The sequence below is a fragment of the Pristiophorus japonicus genome, chromosome 2 (genome assembly GCF_044704955.1).
Source record: "Pristiophorus japonicus isolate sPriJap1 chromosome 2, sPriJap1.hap1, whole genome shotgun sequence".
In the NCBI taxonomy this organism is placed as follows: domain Eukaryota; kingdom Metazoa; phylum Chordata; class Chondrichthyes; family Pristiophoridae; genus Pristiophorus; species Pristiophorus japonicus.
In genome coordinates, this window is record NC_091978.1 from 93,126,331 (window position 1) to 93,146,506 (window position 20,176).

The 20,176-nt window shown below is 45.5% G+C and overlaps 1 protein-coding gene across 2 annotated transcripts in view; it reads right to left on the reverse strand.

The window, feature by feature from the left end:
- npr2 (natriuretic peptide receptor 2) overlaps positions 1–20,176 on the reverse strand; it is a 255,740-nt gene that overhangs the window by 183,696 nt on the left and 51,868 nt on the right. The window lies entirely within an intron of this gene.

Genomic DNA, 20,176 nt, shown 5'->3' on the forward strand with positions numbered 1-20,176 from the left:
ATCATTGGATGCAGGCTTAAACGGGGCAGACCTGACATGCTTGATGCCATTGCGGGTCATGAACTCGTTGAATTCCGAGCTGGTGAAACATGGTCCATTGTCACTAACAAGGACATTAGGCAAACCATAAGTAACAAACATAGCCCGGAGGCTTTCAATGGTGGCAGTGGACGTACATGATGACATTATTATACAATCAATCCATTTAGAGTAATCTTTCACTGCTACTAGGAACACCTTTCCTAGAAAGGGGCCAGCAAAATCTACGTGGACCCTGGACCGCAGTTTGGAGGGCCATGGCCACAGACTCAGTGGGATTTCCCTTGGTGATGTGCTCAACTGTGAGCACGTGTTACATTGGTGTACGTATGACTCCAATTCCGAGTCAATGCCGGGCCACCAAACGTGCGACCTGGCGATAGCCTTCATCATGACTATGCCTGGGTGGGTACTGTGAAGGTCACGTATAAACATTTCTCTGCCTTTTTTTGGCACAAGTACACAATTCTCCCATAGGAGACAATCCGAATGGATGGACATTTCATCCTTGCGTCGGTGGAACGGCTTAATTTCGTCTTGCATTTCCTCGGGAACCGCCGACGCAGCTTTTTACTAGTGATAGCACAGGGTCCTTGCTAGTCCAGGTCCTGATCTGGCGAGCAGTGACGGGTGACCCCTCACTCTCAAAAGCATCCATTACAAGAAGCAAGTCTGCGGGTTGTGCCATTTCCACCCCGGCGGTGGGCAATGGTAGCAAGCTGAGGGCATCCGCACAGTGCTCAGTGCCTGGTCTGTGGCGGATTACATAGTCATACGCAGATAACGTTAGTACCCATTTTTGAATGCGGGACGAAGCATTGGTGTTAATACCTTGCTTTCTGAGTACAGCGAAATGAGCAGCTTATGGTCGGTCTCGAGCTCGAACCGGTGTCCAAGTAGGTATTGGTGCATTTTCTTAACCCCGTATACGCATGCTAATGCTTCTTTCTCAACCATACTGTAGGCTCTTCCAGCCTTAGATAAACTTCTGGATGCATATGCAACCGGTTGCAGTATGCCTGACACATTGGCGTGTTGTAACACACAACCGACCACGTACAAAGCTAGAAACATAGAAACATAGAAAATAGGTGCAGGAGTAGGCCATTCGGCCCTTCGAGCCTGCACCACCATTCAATAAGATCATGGCTGATCATTCACCTCAGTACCCGTTTCCTGCTTTCTCTCCATACCCCTTGATCCCTTTAGCATTAAGGGCCATATCTAACTCCCTCTTGAATATATCCAATGAACTGGCATCAACAACTCTCTGCGGTAGGGAATTCCACAGGTTAACAACTCTCTGAGTGAAGAAGTTTCTCCTCATCTCAGTCCTAAATGGCTTACCCCTTATCGTTAGACTGTGTCCCCTGGTTCTGGACTTTCCCAACATCGGGAACATTCTTCCAGCATCTAATCTGTCCAGTCCCATCAGAATTTTATATGATTCTATGAGATCCACTCTCATCCTTCTAAACTCCAGTGAATACAGGCCCAGTCGATCCAGTCTCTCCTCATATGTCAGTCCAGCCATCCCGGGAATCAGTCTGGTGAACCTTCACTGCACTTCCTCAATAGCAAGAACACCCTTCCTCAGATTAGGAGAACGTCCTTCCTCAGATCACAAGCTAGTGCTAAACGTTTACATGGGTCACACAATACCAGTAACTTGTTAGCACATTGAAGCTTTTTGGCCTTATTAAAGGCTGTCTCTTGAGATTTACCCCAAACCCAATCGTCACCCTTGTGTAGCAATAAATGCAAAGCTTCCAGCAAAGTGCTCAACCCCGGTAGAAAGTTCCCAAAATAGTTGAGGAGTCCCAGGAACGAATGCAGCTCTGTACCATTCTGTGGTCTGGATGTATTCTTGATGGCCTCTGTCTTGGAGTCCATGGGTCTGATGCCGTCCGCCGCAATCTTTCTCCTCAGAAATTCGACCTCTGGCGCCAGGAAAACACATTTGGAGCATTTCAACCTGAGTCCCACTCTGTCCAGTCGTTTTAGAACCTCTTCCAGGTTGTGCAAGTGTTCAGTGGTGTTGCGACCAGTGATCAGGATGTCGTCTTGAAACACCACGGTGCGCGGAACCGATTTCAGCAGACTCTCCATGTTCCTCTGAGAGATGGCCACAGCTGAGCGAATCCCACGTCAATTTTTTTGACGGTTCAGCCAGCTCCTGTGTCATGTAAGCAGAGGTTAGATCCAGCTTGGTGAACAACTTACCCCCTGATAGCGTTGCGAACAAGTCATCGGATTTGGGTAGTGGGTACTGGTCCTGTAATGAGACTCAGTTGATCGTTATCTTGTAGTCCCTGCAGATTCTGACCGTCCCATCGCTTTTCAACACCGGAACAATTGGACTAACCCACTCGTTGAACTCGACTGGTGATATGATCCCCTCTCGTTGAAGTCTGTCCAGCTCGACCTCGACTTTCTCTCACATCGTGTATGGAACCGCTCGGGCTTCGTGATGAAAGGGTCGTGCATCAGGGACTAGGTGGATCTGCACTTTGGTGCCTGTGAAGTTGCCGATGCCTGGCTCGAATAACGACAGGAATTTGTTGAGCACTTGGGCGCATGAGGCATCATCCACTGAAGACAGTACTTTGATGTTGTCCCAGTTCCATCGGATCTTTCTTAGCCAGTTTCTGCCGAACAACGTTGGGCTATCGCCTGGTATAATCCATAGTGGTAAATCATGCACAGCTCCATCGTACGATATTTTCACTGCCGCACTGCCAATGACTGGTATGAGCTCTTTGGTGTAAGTGGTGTGGATCGGGCTTAGTTTTGGCCTTTGTGCCTTGTTGCCCCACAGTTTCTCAAAAGCCTTCTGGCTCATCATTGACTGACTCGCCCCCGTGTCCAATTCCATGGAAACTGGAATGGCGTTTAATTTGACTTTTAACATTATTGGAGGGCTTTTGGTGGTGAAGGTGTGTAGCCCATACACTTCCTCTTCAGCCTCGGGTTGAGTTGCCTCCCTTACTCATTCAGCGTGATCCACGACGGATCGGTCATCTTCTGCCGACTCTGCCACGTGGTGAGTCGCAGCACATCTGCACATTCGCTGGAGGTGCCCCATTGTTCCACAGCCTTTGCACACGTAGTGCTTGAATTGACATTGATGGGCTCGATGATTACCCCTGCAGCGCCAATATGGTGTTAATGGATTCGCATTCACGCCCCACGGCGGACTCTGAGTCATCCTAGGTCTGGCCTCTGCAGGCATGTAGGCCCCTGCCATGTACAGTTCTGCCTGCTGAAGGCATTATTTTATGCACAGTATGGTGAACTTCGATGCTGCAAAGATATCTGTTTAGTGTTATCATTTGTGGATATGAAAGCCTGGGCTATCATGATGGCTTTGCAAAGAATGACCTCATAGCCGATTGCAAGCACGAAAAAGTCCCGCAACATTTCCCCCAAAAATCCAGCAAATATGCACGATCCCACAAGGCGTCTTAGGTCGGTGACATATCTCACCACGTCCTGGCCCTCAGAGCAATGGTGCGTATAAAAGCAATACCTGGCCATTAAGATGCTCTCCTTCGACTTGAGGTGTTCCCGAACCAGCATGCACAACTCTTCATATGTTTTCTCCGTTGGTTTCGTCGGTGCTAGCAGATTTTTGATGAGGTCATATATCGTGGACCCACAAACGGTGAGGAGAATCGCCCTGCTCTTGGCCACGGTCTCTTCCGTATCCAGCTCGTTGGCCACGAAGTACTGGTCAAGATGCTCAACAAAGCCTTCGCAATCATCACCCTCAACAAATCTCTCAAGAATACCAACAGCAGCCATAACCACGTGAAAGTTTGTGATCTGTTACTCGTCGCCAATTGTTATGTTCAGAATAACTCCACAAGACTCAAACTGTAAGCTCAAGCTGTTGTGACCTTGGTCTCTTTAATGTAACTCTAGAGTGAGGAAGCAGCATGGTAGACTGCCTTTTATACCTGCTTGCCCAGGGTGTGCAGGTGACCCTTGGATCACAGGTCTTACACATTGGTAAAGTTTATATACATAACACTGGTCTTGCTAGGGATGCCCACATTACGCTAACGAATAAAAAAAAATGAGTACTGACAAATTAGATCACCAAATATTATAGCCAGACCCTTTCATGGAGCTGCACTTGCTCCTCTGCCACCATAACATCACTACAGCAGAAGCCCAGTTTGCACACAAAAACCTCAATGCCCCTCTAATTCTCCGAACAATTACTTTAAATTTATGCCCCCTGGTTATTGACCTCTCTGCTAAAGGAAATAGGTGCTTCCTAGCCACTCTATCTAGGCTCCTCTTAATTTTATACACCTCAATAAGGTCTACCCTCAGCCACCTCTGTTCCAAAGAAAACCCCAGCCTTTTCAATCTTTCCTCATAGCTAAAATTCTCCAGTGCTGGCAACATCCGTGTGAATATCCTCTGTACCCTCTCTAGTGCAATCACATCTTTCCTGTAATGTGGTGCCCAGAACGGTACGCAGTACTCTAGCTGTAACTTAAACAGTGTTTTATATAGTTCTAGCATAACCTCTCTGTTCTTATATTCTATGCCTTGGCTAATAAAGGCAAGTATCCCTTATACCTTCTTAACCACCTTATCTACCTGTCCTGCTACCTTCAGGGATCTGAGGATATGCACACCTGGGTCACTCTGTTCCTCTCCTACCATGTAAATGTCAGCTATGGCTCAGTGGGTAGCACTCTCTAGATGGGCGGGGCTAGAAGTGAGCAAGTGCTGGTGGGCGCTTGATTACTGCATGGAGTTGGCGTGAGTTTGTAAAAAGTTGGTGGGTTTTTGGATTGTTTATTTTTAGGTTTTAGGGTCTTTTGGCCCATAAACAGCAGCCATGGGGAGGGGACAATGTTTCCAGGATGAATTTAATCAGGAGAAAAAATGTTGGGGGAAGAGAGAATAAATGACCCAAAGATTTGGGCTGGGACCCCAGGAGGTTTGAAAAAGAAAACACGGTGGTGGTTCAGTGCGAGGATAAGGAGATACGAGCTTCAGATATTATCCAGGCGGCACATAACGACTGCGGCGAGGGAAGCTGCTTTGCCTGTCGACCAAAGCCGAATATTTGGTTTGAGATAACGGTCAGAGGCCGAGAGGAGGTGGAAGGACTTTTACTGAGTTTGAAGGTTGGAATCGTGGGACATTAAAATTTTCTCGGCAATAAAGAGGAGATACTATCCAGGAACATGGGTAGCAGATGGAAACGATCTGTATAGGTCAGGTTCCCAGAGGGGGTGAAGTCATTGCACTACACCATGAAATTTGAGACAGTGGAAGTAGTGCAGTACTTCCGGGGACTGCATGATAACCATGTGAAGGATTGCTATTATTATCTTGGTCACGACCATCTGTAAGAAGCTGTCCAGACCTGTACTGTTATAACTGCGACGAGTCTGGACACATCGCTCAGAGCTGCAAGGCAAAGAGCTGTGTGGTTTGTCACAAATGCTCCACCCACTGTGAGTCTGAGGCAGAAGGAAGCTCCTTGAGTGACGAGGAAATGGGAGAAGGAGCAGGAGGTGCGCGTGGAGTGGTCGGAGAGGTGGAGCAGGCGGAGGATACAGCCGGCGAGCGGCATGAGAAAAGAGCACAAGACGAGGCAGAAAATTGCAGAGCAGAGAACAGGATGGAGATGTTGGAAAACACACCAGATGGTGGAAAAGGACAAAAACAGCGGAGTCAAGGGTAGAGTCGAGCCATAATACGGCTCAGTTCTCCATAAAGAATTGGGTATCTGTGGGGGAAGCAGAGGCGGGAGCGGGGTGTGGGGTAAGTGTAATTACTCCAAAGAAAGATGGGGAGTCGGACATCTCACGGAGCAGGAGGGGGCATGACAAGGAGAGGGTGCAAGAGGCAGGAGCCTTAAAGGGGCAGCACGACGGGAGCGGGGAGACAAAGACGGCAAAAAGGAGCAAGATCGATGAAGATGCGCCATAATCCCAGAGAGAGAAGAAACAGAGAACAAGGGTCAGTGGTGGAGATGAGGCCGAAGGTTCAAACAGGAGGTGAAAAAGAGCCGGAGGCTGCAGGAGAAAGCAACAGCTGTCTGAAAAGTTGAGAAGGAGCATGAGAGGAGGGAAGGGCCAGAGATTAAATGATGCAGGAATTATCAGGCACACTTCTTTTATTAGGAGCCATGATTACATTGGTCTTGATTAATGTGAATGGACTGAGGGATGAGAAGAAATTGCAGCAGTTGTTGCAGTGTTTTAAAGGCAGTGACCTGTCTGCAAGAAACCTTTTGGCATGAGATATTGTTATATACATAAATTTGTATTTGCTCTGTACAGCCACCAGAGGGCTCATCCCTTGAAGTCCCAAGGGATCCCATAATCCCTTGGGAGCACAGGTATTTAAGGAGGCCTCACAGGTTGGAGAGGTACTCTGGAGATCGGCAATAAAAGACTAAGGTCACACTTTACTTTGATCACACAGTGTTCAGTCTGACTCTTTCTCCATACATAACAACTGGCAATGAGATACAGATAGCGAACCAAAAGATGCAGAGAACAGTGGGCATCCTGGAGAGATGATTGGGAAACTTTTGTGGAGCGGCTCGACCAATACTTCGTGGCCAACGAGTGAGATGGGGAAAAGAGCACTGCCAAACGAAGGGAGATCCTTCGCACCGTCTGTGGCACCAACGTATGGCTTCATGAAGAATCTGCTCACTCCAGTGAAACCCATGGAAAAATCGTCCGACGATTTGTGCACATTGGTCTGAGAGCATTTGAACCCGAACGAAAGTGTTCTGATGGCGAGATATCGGTTCTTCACCTACAAAAGGTCTGAAGGCCAGGAAGTGGCGAATTATGTCGCCGAGCTAAGACGCCTTGCAGGACATTGCGAATTTGAAGGGCCTTTGGAGCACATGTTCAGAGACTTTTTCATACTTGGCATTGGCCACGAAACCATACTTAGCAAACCTTTGACTGTAGAGACCCCAACCTTGAGTAAGGCCATAGCAATAGCCCAGGCGTTCATTGCCACCAGTGACAATATGAAGCAAATCTCTCAGCACACAAGTGCTGCTGCAAGTACTGTGAACAAAGTGATGTTGTTTTCGAATCATAACGTACAGGGCAGGTTACACATACTTGCAGCTGCACTTCCGCAGATGTCTCAAGAGTCCACCATCAAGGGTGATGAATGCAAGGCCATTAACACCTTGTTGGTACAGCGGGGGTGATCATCGTTTCCATTGATCCAATGGGACACTTCCAACGAGTGTGCAGGCGTGCTGCAAATCCTGTTAAACCTGCAAACCACCATGTTGCAGAGGAAGACAGATCCACGGAGGATCACGATGAACCAGAGCCTCAGATCGAGGAGGCAGAGGTACATGGGGTGCACACATTCATCACGAATTGTCTCCCGATAATGCTGAATGTTGAACTAAATGGACTCCCGGTGTCAATGGAACTGGACACGGGCGCGAGCCAGTTCATCATGGGCAAAATGACTTTCGAAAGGTTGTGGTGCAACAAGGCCTCAAGGCCAGTCTTAACTCCAGTTTGCACGAAACTAAGAACTTACACACAAGAACTGATTCCTGTAATCGGCAGTGTTACCGTAAAGACCTATTATGATGAAGTGGTGCACAAGCTACCACTCTCGGTGGTACCGGGCGATGGTCCCATGATGCTTGGCAGAAGCTGGCTGGGAAAGATAAGCTGAAACTGGGACGTCGTCTGAGTGCTATTGCCCGCTGACGACATTTCGTGTGCCCAGGTCTTAAACAAATTTCCTTCGCTGTTCGAACCAGGCATTGGGAAATGCCAAGGAGCAAAAGTGCAGATCCACCTAATTCCGGGGGCGCGACCCATCCATCACAAGGTGAGAGCAGTACCGTACATGATGAGAGAAAGGGTAGAGATTGAGCTAGACCGACTGCAAAGAGAGGACATCATTTCACCGATTGAGTTCAACGAGTGGGCCAGTCCTATCATCCCAGTCCTCAAGGGAGACGGCACCATCAGAATCTGTAGCGATTACAAAGTAACTATCAATCGTTTCTCCCTGCAGGACCAATACACACTATCAAAAGCCGATGACCTCTTTGCAACTCTGGCGGGAGGAAAGACATTCACGAAGCTAGATCTGACTTCAGTCTACGTAACGCAGAAACTGGAGGAATCATCGAAGGCCCTCACCTGCATCAACATGCACAAAGGTCTTTTTGTTTATAACAGATGCCCGTGTGGAATCCGATCAGCGGTGGCGATATTCCAGAGAAACATGGAAAGTTTACTAAAGTCAGTTCCCCACACCGTGGTCTTCCAGGATGACATCTTGTTCACAGGTTGGAACACAGTCGAGCATCTGCAGAACTTGGAGGAGGTTCTTATTCGACTCAATCGCGTGGGGCTCAGGTTGAAACACTCGAAGTGCATTTTCCTGGTGCCTAAAGTGGAGTTCTTGGGAAGGAGGATTACGGCGGACAGCATCAGGAGCACCAACACGAAGACGGAGGCAATCGAGAATGCACCGAGGCCACAGAATGTGACGGAGCTGCGGTCGTTTCTGGGACTCTTGAACTACTTTGGTAACTTCTTACCAGGTCTCAGCACACTGCTAGAACCACTATATGTCTTACTATGAAAAGGGGACGAATGGGTTTGGGGCAAAAGCCAAGAAAATGCCTTTGTAAAAGCGAGAAAATTGTTATGCTCAAACAAATTGCTTGTGTTGTATGATACATGTAAGCGTTTGTTACCAGCATGTGATGTGTCATTATATGGCGTCGATTGTGTATTGCAATAAGCTAATGTTCTCAGGAAACTGCAACCGGTTGCTTATGCATCCAGGATTCTGTCTAAGGCTGAGAGAGCCTACAGCATGATTGAGAAGGAAACATTAGTGTGTGTCTATGGGGTAAAGAAAATGCATCAATACCTGTTTGGGCTAAAATTCGAATTGGAAACTGACCATAAGCCACTTATATCCCTGCTTTCCGAGAGTAAAGGGGTAAATACCAACGCATCGGCCCGCATCCAGAGATGGACGCTCACGTTGTCCGCATACAACTACGCCATCCGCCACAGGCCAGGCACAGAAAACTGCGCCGATGCTCTCAGTCGACTGCCATTGCCCATCATAGGGGTGGAAATGGCACAGCCCGCAGATCTAGCCATGGTTATAGAAGCATTTGAGAGTGAGCAATCACCCATCGCTGCCCAGCAGATCAAAACCTAGATGAGCCAGGACCCCTTATTATCTCTAGTCAAAAGCTGTGTGCTTCATGGGAGCTGCTCCAGTGTCCCAGTGGAAATACAGGAAGAGATAAAGCCGTTCCAGTGGCGCAAGGGTGAAATGTCTATACAAGCAGACTGCCTTCCGTGGGGCAATCGAGTAGTGGTCCCCAAGAAGGACAGAGACACCTTCATCAGTGACCTCCACAGTACCCACCCAGGCACTGTAATGATGAAAGCGATAGCCAGATCCCACGTGTGGTGGCCCAGTATCGATGAGAACTTAGAGTCCTGCGTTCACAGATGTAATACATGCTCGCAGTTAAGCAATGTACCCAGGGAGGTGCCGCTATGGTTATGGTCTTGGCCCTCCAAATCTTGGTCCAGGGTATACGTCGACTATGCAGGCCTGTTCTTGGGTAAAATGTTTCTTGTGGTTGTAGAAAGGTATTCCCCGTGGATTGAATGTGAGATAATGTTGGCTAGCATGTCTGCTGCCACTATTGAAAGCCTGCGGGACATGTTTGCCACTCACCGCTTACCCGAAGTCCTGGTGAGCGACAACAGGCCATTTTTTACCAGTGCTGAGTTCAAAGAATTCATGACCCGTAACGGGATCAAACATGTCACATCTGCCCCGTTTAAACCAGCGTCCAATGGTCAGGCAGAGAGAACAGTGCAAACCATCAAGCAAGGTTTGAAGAGGGTAACTGAAGGCTCCCTGCAGACTCGCCTATCCCGAGTCCTGCTTAGCTACTGCATGAGACCCCACTCACTCAGTGGGATCCCACCTGCTGAACTGCTCATGAAAAGAGCACTTAAGACAAGGCTCTCGTTAGTTCACCCTGATCTACATGAACAGGTAGAGAGCAGGCGGCTTCAACAAAGTACATACCATGATAGCGCAAATGTGTCATGCGAGATTGAAATCAAAGATCCTGTATTTGCATTGAATTATGGACAAGGTCCCAAGTGGCTTCCCGGCACTGCCGTAGCCAAAGAAGGGAGCAGGGTGTTTCGGGTCAAACTTTCAAATGGACTCATTCACAGGAAACACTTGGACCAAATCAAACTCAGATTTACGGACTATCCTGAGCAACCCTACCTTTTTTGATCCCCCAACATACACACTAATGGCAACCGGCAACATGGTTGAACATGAAGCAGAACCCATCATCCACAGCATCCCAGTAGGGCCCAACACACCAGGCAGCTCAGCAAGGCCAGCTGCACAGCAGCCCAGCGAGGGTCCAACAAATGATTCAACAATGCCAGTCTTCACACAAAGACGATCAACCAGGGCAAGAAGGGCCCCAGATCGACTCACATTGTAAATAGTTACACTATTGATCTTGGGGGGGGCGGGGGGGGCGGGGGAAGAGTGATGTTATATATGTAAACTTTTATTTACTCTGTACAGCCACCAGAGGGCTCATCCTCTGGAGTCCCAAGAGATTCCATAATCTCTTGGGAGCACAGGTATTTCAGGAGGCCTCGCAAGTTGGAGAGGCACTCTGGAGACCTACAATAAAAGATTAAGGTCACACTTTACTTTGAGCTCACAGTGTTCAGTCTGACTCTTTCTCCATACATAACAGATATCCTCGAAATAATTTCTCGTAGTTCGGAAGGTTTGGAAGGGAGAGGTGTTTGCAGGTTGCACAAACAATAACCGTAGAGGGGTGGCTGCTTTGGTGAGTTTGTCCATAAAAGAAAACATTACCTTGGTGGACAAGGACACTGAGGGGAGATTTTTAAAGGTAAAAATGGAAGAATTTAATTGTGATCTCTTTAATATCTATGCACCAAACAACCACTGCAAACCTCATGAGTTTTTTCGGTGGTTATTCACAGAAGTGGCAGATGGAAAACCCTTGTACAGTGAGGGATTTTAATGTATTTTTATCTCAAATTGACATTTCTGCCCAGATGGCCTTTAAGGTTGATAACTCCAGAGGCATGATTGTAAAAATGATGGCAAATTTAAATTTGAGAGAATTATGGAGGGATCAGAACCCCATAAAAAGTGAGTTCTCCAGAAGAGGTTGGGTGGGTGATGTTTTAAAACAGAGCTGAATAGATTTTGTGTTTATGTGGGAAAGGTTAAGTTCTGAGGTGATGGAGATTTATTATAAAAAAGTATTTTTTCGTAACTACTCGGCTTTGGTTCTTAGAATTAGGAACAGCAGAGTTAAGATTGGTCCAAGGGTGTGGATCTTAAACATTCAATACCTGAAATAAATTGCTTATGAAGAAGTGATTTTAAATATAATAAAGAATGCTCGAAAGGAACTTTTATTCTTGAAAGAAAGAAGAGTTCGGTGGGACAATTTCAAATATGAGGTAAAGGTTTTTTCGGTAAATTATGGGAAAGAAAGAACAACAGGTAACCGCCGTCAAAAAGAGAATATAAACAGAAGGTTTGTTGATACCTGTAAAGCAGTTGACGGAGAGGATAAGGGAGCAGAGACGAAGTGGGTAGTTTTGAAAGAAGAGTGGGAATTATTGCAAGATGAAAAATGCAAGGGAGCCATTCTCCATGCATTAGAGAGAGAAAGATGCACTAGATATTTTCTAGAGCAAGAGAAGTTGCGACAAAGGTTATCATTAATTGGAGAGTTGAAGGTTGGGGAGAGGATCATTAATGAAAGTGGGGAGACATTGGAGGTGGCTAGTAGCTTTTATCAAGAGTTATATACAAAAGAAGACATTTCCAAATGGGTGATGGAGAAGGTTAGTTCTTTTATTGAAGAGGGTTTAAAGGAGGATGGGAGAAGCATGTGTGACAAATAAATAGGATTAGTGGAAATAAAAGTAGCAATAAGTGGAATGAAGTGGGGATAAGCCGAGGGTCTGATGGACTAAGTGCAGAATTTTCTAAAGAATTTTTAATGATTTTAAGTCCATTGCTGTTCGAGGTTTTAAAGAGATTAAACCACTGGTCCCATCTATGAGGAGAGGTATCATAAACTTAACTTATGAAAATAAAGGGGATAGAAGGGATCTTAAGAATTGGAAGCCCATCACATTATTAAATGTGGATTGTAAGATCTTGGCGAGGGTTATGGCAAATCTTATGAAGGAGGTGATGCCGCAGATAGTTTCGCCCTCTCAGTCCTATGGAGTCTTTTGACGGGACATCGCAGACTCTGTGGTCTCAATCCGAGATGCAATAGAGCTCATGGAAGAGAGTGGGAGGGAGACTGATGTGTGGGACCGGGAGGTCGAGGCCCATAAAAAGGGGGGCAGCAGTTCGTGAGGAGCCACAGGAGCAGGAGAGGTAGGTCTAGGCCCATAAAAAGGGGGGCAGCAGTTCATGAGGAGCCAGCTGGTGCAGGGACAAAAAGTAAAAAGAAATCAAAATTGAAGTGTGACGTCACAGCCACGCGGGTAAGTGATTGGCTGGTGGATTGGTGAGTATTTTTCTTTTTCTTTTTCTTTTCAGTAGGAAACCATTGGCATTGTTGTAAGTAGGATCTGCCAGTAAATATATGTGATCTTTATTATCTAAGGAGAGCCAGTTAATGAAATCGGCTGTTTGCTGAGTAGCGGCTGGGTGTGTTTTGCTAAGGTTTAGAATTGAGTTCTACTCAATAGTTGCGAGTGTAACTAGAGGGATGGCAGGGCAACTCAGTCCCGTGGACTGCACATCCTGTGGCATGTGGGAAGTCCCGGGTGCTTCGCACAGCCGGGGCGACCACGTGTGCGGGAGGTGTCTCCAGCTGCACCAACTCGAGCTCCGTGTTTTGGAGCTTGAGCGGCAGCTGGGGTCACTGCGGTGCATCCGCGAGACTGAGAGCTACGTGGATAGCACGTTTCTAGAGGCGGTCACCCCACAACTTAAGAGTATGCAGGCAGAGAGGGAGTGGGTGATCTCCAGACAGAAGAGGAGGACTAGGCAGGTAGTACAGCAGTCCCCTGAGTCCACCTCACTCTCCAACCAGTTCTGAGTGCTGGTGGGGGCGATGGTGGCTCTGGGGAGAGCAGCCAGAGCCAAGTCCACGGCACCACGGGTGGCTCAGCTGCACAGGGCGGGGAGGAAGAAGAATGGAAGAGCTATAGTGGTAGAGGATTCAATAGTCAGGGGAGCAGACAGGCGTTTCTGCGGCTGCAGACGTGACTCCAGGATGGTACATTGCCTCCCTGGTGCCAGGGTCAAGGATGTCACTGAGCGGCTGCAGGGCATTCTGGGGGGAGAGGATGAACAGCCAGAGGTCGTGGTCCACATCGGTACCAATGATATAGGTAGGAAGAGGGATGAGATCCTGCAGGTAGAGTTTAGGGAGCTAAGAGAGAGATTAAAAAGCAGGACCTCAAAGGAAGTAATCTCCAGATTACTCCTAGTGCCACGAGCTAGTGAGTACAGAAATAGGAGGATCGAGCAGATGAATACGTGGCTGGAGAAATGGTGCAGACAGGAGGGCTTTAGTTTCCTGAGGCATTGGGACCGCCTCTGGGGGAGGTGGGACCTGTACAAGCCGGACGGGTTGCATCTCAACAGAGCCGGGACCAATATCCTCACAGGAGAGTTGGCTAGTGCTGTTGGGGAGGGTTTAAACTAGCTTGGCAGGGGGATGGGAACCTGAAAATAGATTCAGTAGGGAGGGGAGTAAAGCTGGAATTAGAAAGCAAAAATAAAGAAAGTGAGTTTAAAGAAGAGAGAAAACAAGCAGAAAAAAAGGGTAAAAAAACAAACTTAAAGGCACTTTGTCTAAATGCACGTAGCATTTGTAACAAAATACATGAGATGATGGCACAAATAGATACAAATGGGTATGATCTGATAGCCATTACAGAGACGTGGTTGCAAGGTGACCAGGACTGGGAATTAAATATTCAGAGGTATTTGACAATCCGGAAGGACAGACAGAAAGGAAAAGGAGGTGGGGTAGCTCTATTGATAAAGGATGGAATCACTACAATAGTAAGAAATGATATTGGCTCAAAAGCTAAAGGTGTTGAAACAATTTTGGTGGAGATAAGGAACAATAAGGGGAAAAAGTCACTGGTGGGTGTAGTCCATAGGCCCCCTAACAGTAGCAATTCTGTTGGTTGAAGCATAAACCAGGAAATAGTGGGGGCTTATAAAAAGGGAACAGCAATAATCATGGGTGATTTTAACCTCCATATTGATTGGACAAATTAAATTGGTCAGGGCAGCCTTGAGGAAGTGTTCATAGAATGCGTAAGGGACGGGTTCCTTGAGCAGTATGTAACGGAACCAACCCGGGGGCAGACTATCTTAGATCTGGTCCTGTGTAATGAGACAGGATTAATAAACAATCTCCTAGTAAAGGATCCCCTCGGAATGAGTGATCATAACATGATTGAATTTCAAATTCAGATGGAGGGTGGGACTGTTGGATCTCTAACCAGCATAATAAAGGAGACTATGAAGGTATGAGGGCAGAGTTGGTAAAAGTGGACTGGGAAAATAGATTAAAGTGTAGGACAGTTGATGAACAGTGGTGTTCATTTAAGGAGATATTTCACAACTCTCAAGAAAAATATATTCCAGTGAGGAGGAAAGGGTGTAAGAGAAAAGATAGCCATCCGTGGCTAACTAAAGAAATAACGACGGTATCCAATTAATAACAAGGGCATACAAAGTGGCCAAAACTAGTGGGAGGACAGAAGACTGGGATGCTTTTAAAAGCCAGCAAAGAATGACTAAAAAAATGATTAAAAAAGGGAAGATAGACTATGAAAGTAAACTAGCACAAAAGATAAAAACAGATAGCACAAGTTTCTGTAGGTATATAAAAAGGAAAAGAGTGGCTAGAGTAAATGTTGGTCCCTTGGAGGACGAGACCGGGGAATTAGTAATGGGGAACATGGAGATGGCAAAAACTTGGAACAAATATTTTGTATCAGTCTTTACGGTAGAGGACACTAACAATATTCCAACAGTGGATAGTCTAGGGGCTATAGGGGGGAAAGTACTTAACACAATCACAATCACTAAGGAGGTGGTACTCAGTAAGATAATGGGACTAAAGGCAGATAAATCCCCTGGATCTGATGGCTTGCATCCTACGGTCTTAAGAGAAGTAGAGGCAGGGATTGTGGATGCATTGGTTGTAATTTACTAAAATTCCCTGGATTCTGGGGAGGTTCCAGCAGATTGGAAAACTGCAAATGTAATGCTCCTATTTAAAAGAGGCAGACAAAAAGCAGGGAACTATAGACCAGTTAGCCTAATATCTGTGGTTGGGAAAATGTTGGAGTTCATTATTAAAGAAGCAGTAGCAGGACATTTGGAAAAGCAAAATTCGGTCAGGCAGAGTTAGCATGGATTTATGAAGGGGAAGTTATGTTTGACAAATTTGCTGGAGTTCTTTGAGGATGTAATGAACAGATGGATAAAGGGGATCCAGTGGACGTGGTGTATTTGGACTTCCATAAGGCATTTGACAAGGTGCCACATAAAAGGTTACTGCACAAGATAAATGTTCATGGGGTTGGGGGTAATATATTAGCATGGATAGAGGATTGGCTAACTAACAGAGAACAGAGAGTCAGGTAAATGGTTCATTCTCTGGTTGGCAACCAGTAACTCGTGGGATGCCGCAGGGATCAGTGGTGGGACCCCAACTATTTACAATCTATATTAATGACTTGGAAGAAGGAACTGAGTGTAATGTAGCCAAGTTTGCTGATGATACATAGATGGGAGGAAAAGCACTGTGTGAGGAGGACACAAAAAATCTGCAAAAGGTCATAGACAGGCTAAATGAATGGGCACAAATTTGGCAGATGGAGTATAATGTTGGAAAGTGTGAGGTCATCACTTTGGCAGAAAAAAATCAAAGAGCAAGTTATTATTTAAATGGAGAAAGATTGCAAAGTGCCGCAGTACAGCAGGACCTGGGGATACTTGTGCATGAAGCACAAAAGGATAGTATGCAGGTACAGCAAGTAATCAGGAAGGCCAATGGTATTTTGGCCTTTATTGCAAAGGGGATGGAGTATAAAAGCAGGGAAGTTATATAAGGTATTGCTGAGGCCACACCTGGAATACTGCGTGCAGTTTTGGTTTCCACATTTACGAAAGGATATACTTGCTTTGGAGGCAGTTCAGAGAAGGTTCATTAGGTTGATTCTGAGGATGAGGGGGTTGACTTATGAGGACAGGTTGAGTAGTTTGTGCCTCTACTCATTGGAATTCAGAAAAATGAGAGGTGATCTTATCGAAACGTATAAGATTATGAGGGGGCTTGACCAGGTGGATGCAGAGAGGCTGTTTCCACTGATGGGGGAGACTAGAACTAGAGGGCATCATCTTACAGTAAGGGGCCGCCCATTTAAAACAGAGATGAGGAGAAATTTCTTCCCTCAGAGAGTTGTAAATCTGTGGAATTCGCTGCCTCAGAGAACTGTGGAAGCTGGGACATTGAATAAATTTAAGACAGAATTAGACAGCTTCTTAAACGATAAGGGAATAAGGGGTTATGGGGAACGGGCGGGGTAGTGGAGCTGAATCCATGATCAGATCAGCCATGATCTTTTTGAATGGTGGAGCAGGCTCCTGTTCCTATTTCTTATGTTCTTATGTTCTTATGTAACGATAGATCAAGAGAAAGCCTTTGATAGAGTCTCTCATGAGTTTTTATTGATGGTTTTGGAAGCATTTGGTTTCGGAAAAAATTCATTGAGTGGATAAAGATTTTTTTATTCAAACCTATTTAGCTGTTTTAAATGCAATGGTTTTTTTTATCCAAGTATTTTCTGATACAGAGGTCAGTGAGACAGGTTTGTCCCCATTGTTGTACACATTGATAGCAGAACCATTAGATTACATGATGCGAAAGGAACAAGACGTAGTCAGGATTGCAATTCCCAGTTCCAGGCGAGTGTTGGTGATACACCAATACACAGATGACACAACCTTAATGTTGAGAGATGGGGAGTCAGTGAGGAAAGCTATGTGAGTAGTGGAGGACTATTGTAGAGCTTCAGGGGCCAGAGTGAATTATAGTAAGTCCCAATACCTGGTTGCAAGAACAGGCAGGGGGGAGTGGTTGGAGGAAAGCCCTTTTAAAGTGTTGGAGGTTTTGGAATTTCAGTGGGGTGCATATGGGGTGTAAGAAGGATAGGAATGAAATGGATCAATTAAATTGGGAAGCGAAGGTTATGAAAATTAAAAAGATTTTGGGATGATGGGAAAGAAGGTGGTTGAAAGTGCAAGGAAGAGCGACAGTGATGTCAGCTCTCTTGCTATTTAAAGTATGGTAATTATTGGCGGTGGAGGATATTCCTGTGGACAGAAAAGTTCATCCGAGAGGCTTATGAGAGGTTTTATGAGAAGGGAAATGAGCCTTAGTTGCTTACACTACCATAATTGGACAGAGAAATCAGTGAGGACTCAATTTCCTAGATACTGATTTGAACACAAAATCCTTTAGAATCAAATGGGTGAACGGATTTCTTCAGAAGTCAAACACAAGTTTTTAGAAGAGTTTTCATCATTTTTATAAATGAAGTGGAATGGGAGAACAAGGGATATTTTATATGGAATACAATAATAGGTTTTATAAGGGGATTATCGACTTGGGCCCAATTTTTTAAAAGTTTGTAGTTTATACCCAAAGATGCTGAGGAATTTTTAGAACAGCACTTATATTTGAACATAATTGTCAATGTTGAAAGAGAGGTATTATTTAATCAAGCTTTTATAAAAACTGGGATTATATATGTGAAAAGTGTATTGTATGAGGTAATTCCAGGTTGGTTGCCGGAAGCGGTAGTGAGGGACATAGTTTGGGAGGAGGATCAGGCAGTAGAGGAAAGAACAATTATGATGATTTATGAGAAGATTGTGAGGACCGTGCCACAGGATTGAATGGAAGAAATAAAAGCGCAAATCTCCAGAGGAGGTAAAATGCATTCTGCTTTTCAAGCCTTGTGTTGGAGAAAAGGGAAGATTTGGTCCAATTTGACTGCTGTAGTACTCGATTTAGAGAATGGGGTATTTAGAGAATGGAGATTCAAGGCACCTGCTGGTCAGGAGTTTTCGCAGAGTATATGCCCACAGCTGGACTTCAACAGGATTTGGAAGGGAGTGTGGGTGAATATTACATTTCCAGAGTGGATTGAACTGGATTTCAAATTGACTCATAACTGGATTTTTACCATGATGTTATGTAAGATTGGGCGAGTGGAGATGGCAACTTGCCCAGTGTGTGGGACACAGGATGAGACTCTGTCCCATTTACTGGTGTTATGTACTCAGTTAAAGGATTTTAAGTTCTATGTTCGACAGTTGTGTGAGGTTTTCTTGCTGGGTGGGACCGAAGAGTGAGAATGGGAATCCCGTGGGACTCAATTTTGAGATGGGGATTGCAGAGAGTCTGCCCAAGTCGAGCAGAGCAGCAATTCATTTAATGTTCAGTTTGGCTAGATTTATAATTGTGCAAAGTAGGAATGCTTTGTTTTTTAAGGCGAGGAGACTAAACCTAAAAGAGTATTTTAAATATAAGCTAAAAGATCATTATAAGGCTCTGTGGATGTTTTATTAAGAAAGGAATTTATAGATAGTATTTTATGATTATTTTTTAAAGTACAATAGATTAATATATGTTATGGGAGACAGATTAAACTTCAGGTTTTGATGTTAATATGTGTTGGAGGAACGGCTGTGCAGAGTGGCGGAATGGATTTGTATGATACAATGGAATGATCACGATGTTGTAAATGTTTTTAATTTTCAAGAAATATATATTGGTAAAGTGGGTAGCACACTCGCCTCTGAGTCAGAAGATTGTGGATTCAAGTCCTACTCCAGGGACTTGAGCACAAAAATCTAAGGCTGAGGGAGTGCTGCATTGTTGGAGGTGCCGTCTTTCAGATGAGATGTTAAACCGAACCCCCGTCTGCTCTCTCATGTGGACGTATTTCGAAGAAGTGCAGGGGAGTTATCCACGATGTCCTGGCCAATATCTATCCTTCAATCAACACAACAAAAACAGATTATCTAGTCATTATCACATTGCTGTTTGTGGGAGCTTGCTGTGCGCAAATTGGCTGCCACGTTTCCCAGATTACAACAGTTACTACACTCTAAAAGTACTTAATTGGATGTAAAGTGCTTTGCGAAGTCTGGTGGTCGTGAAAGGCGCCATATGAATGTAAGTCTTTCTTTCCTTTCTTTGTATTCCCTTGCCTTGTTAGTCCTCCCCAAATGCATTACCTCACACTTCTCTGGACTGAATTCCATTTGCCACTTTTCTGCCCACCTGACTAGTCCATTGATATCTTTCTGTAGTCTGCACCTTTCTTCCTCACTATCAACCACACAACCAATTTTTGGATCATTGCAAACTTCTTAACCATGCCCCCTACATTGAAGTCTAAATCATTGATGTATACCACAAAAAGCAAGGGACCTCAGGCTACAAATTTGTTACAGCCTGGTTTGAGTCAGTGACACTGACTGGGCATTAACCTTAGCTTTTATGTTTAATGTTTACCGCCTCCAACCAGGATATTCCTTTTTAGCACCACAAGAGTGGAATGGAGCAGTGAAGGAACCATTCCACAATCCTCTTAGGGCACTAAAGGCTCATCGTGGGGCAGCAGCATTCCTCAAGTTGAGGCGCTAGGATACCGACATCCTAATGCCTAAAGAGGAGGTGAGGTCGACCATGTGAAACCTGCATAAAAATGGAATGAAGACTACCAACAGCCTTCCACATGTAAGAGAGGTAAGTAAATAGTTAAAAATTTGACTCTCAAGGTTTACCTCTTCATTCCCTGCTATATCAGCCCGGGATCCTCTGTGCACCATCTGCTTCCCCTTTGGGAGTAGCTACTGTTGTGTATCTGTAAAGCATGCACTCCCATGTTCCGCCACCAGGGAGCTCATCCCTTGAAGTCCCAAGGGATCCCAGCATCCCTTGGGAGCACTGTATATAAGCTGGCCC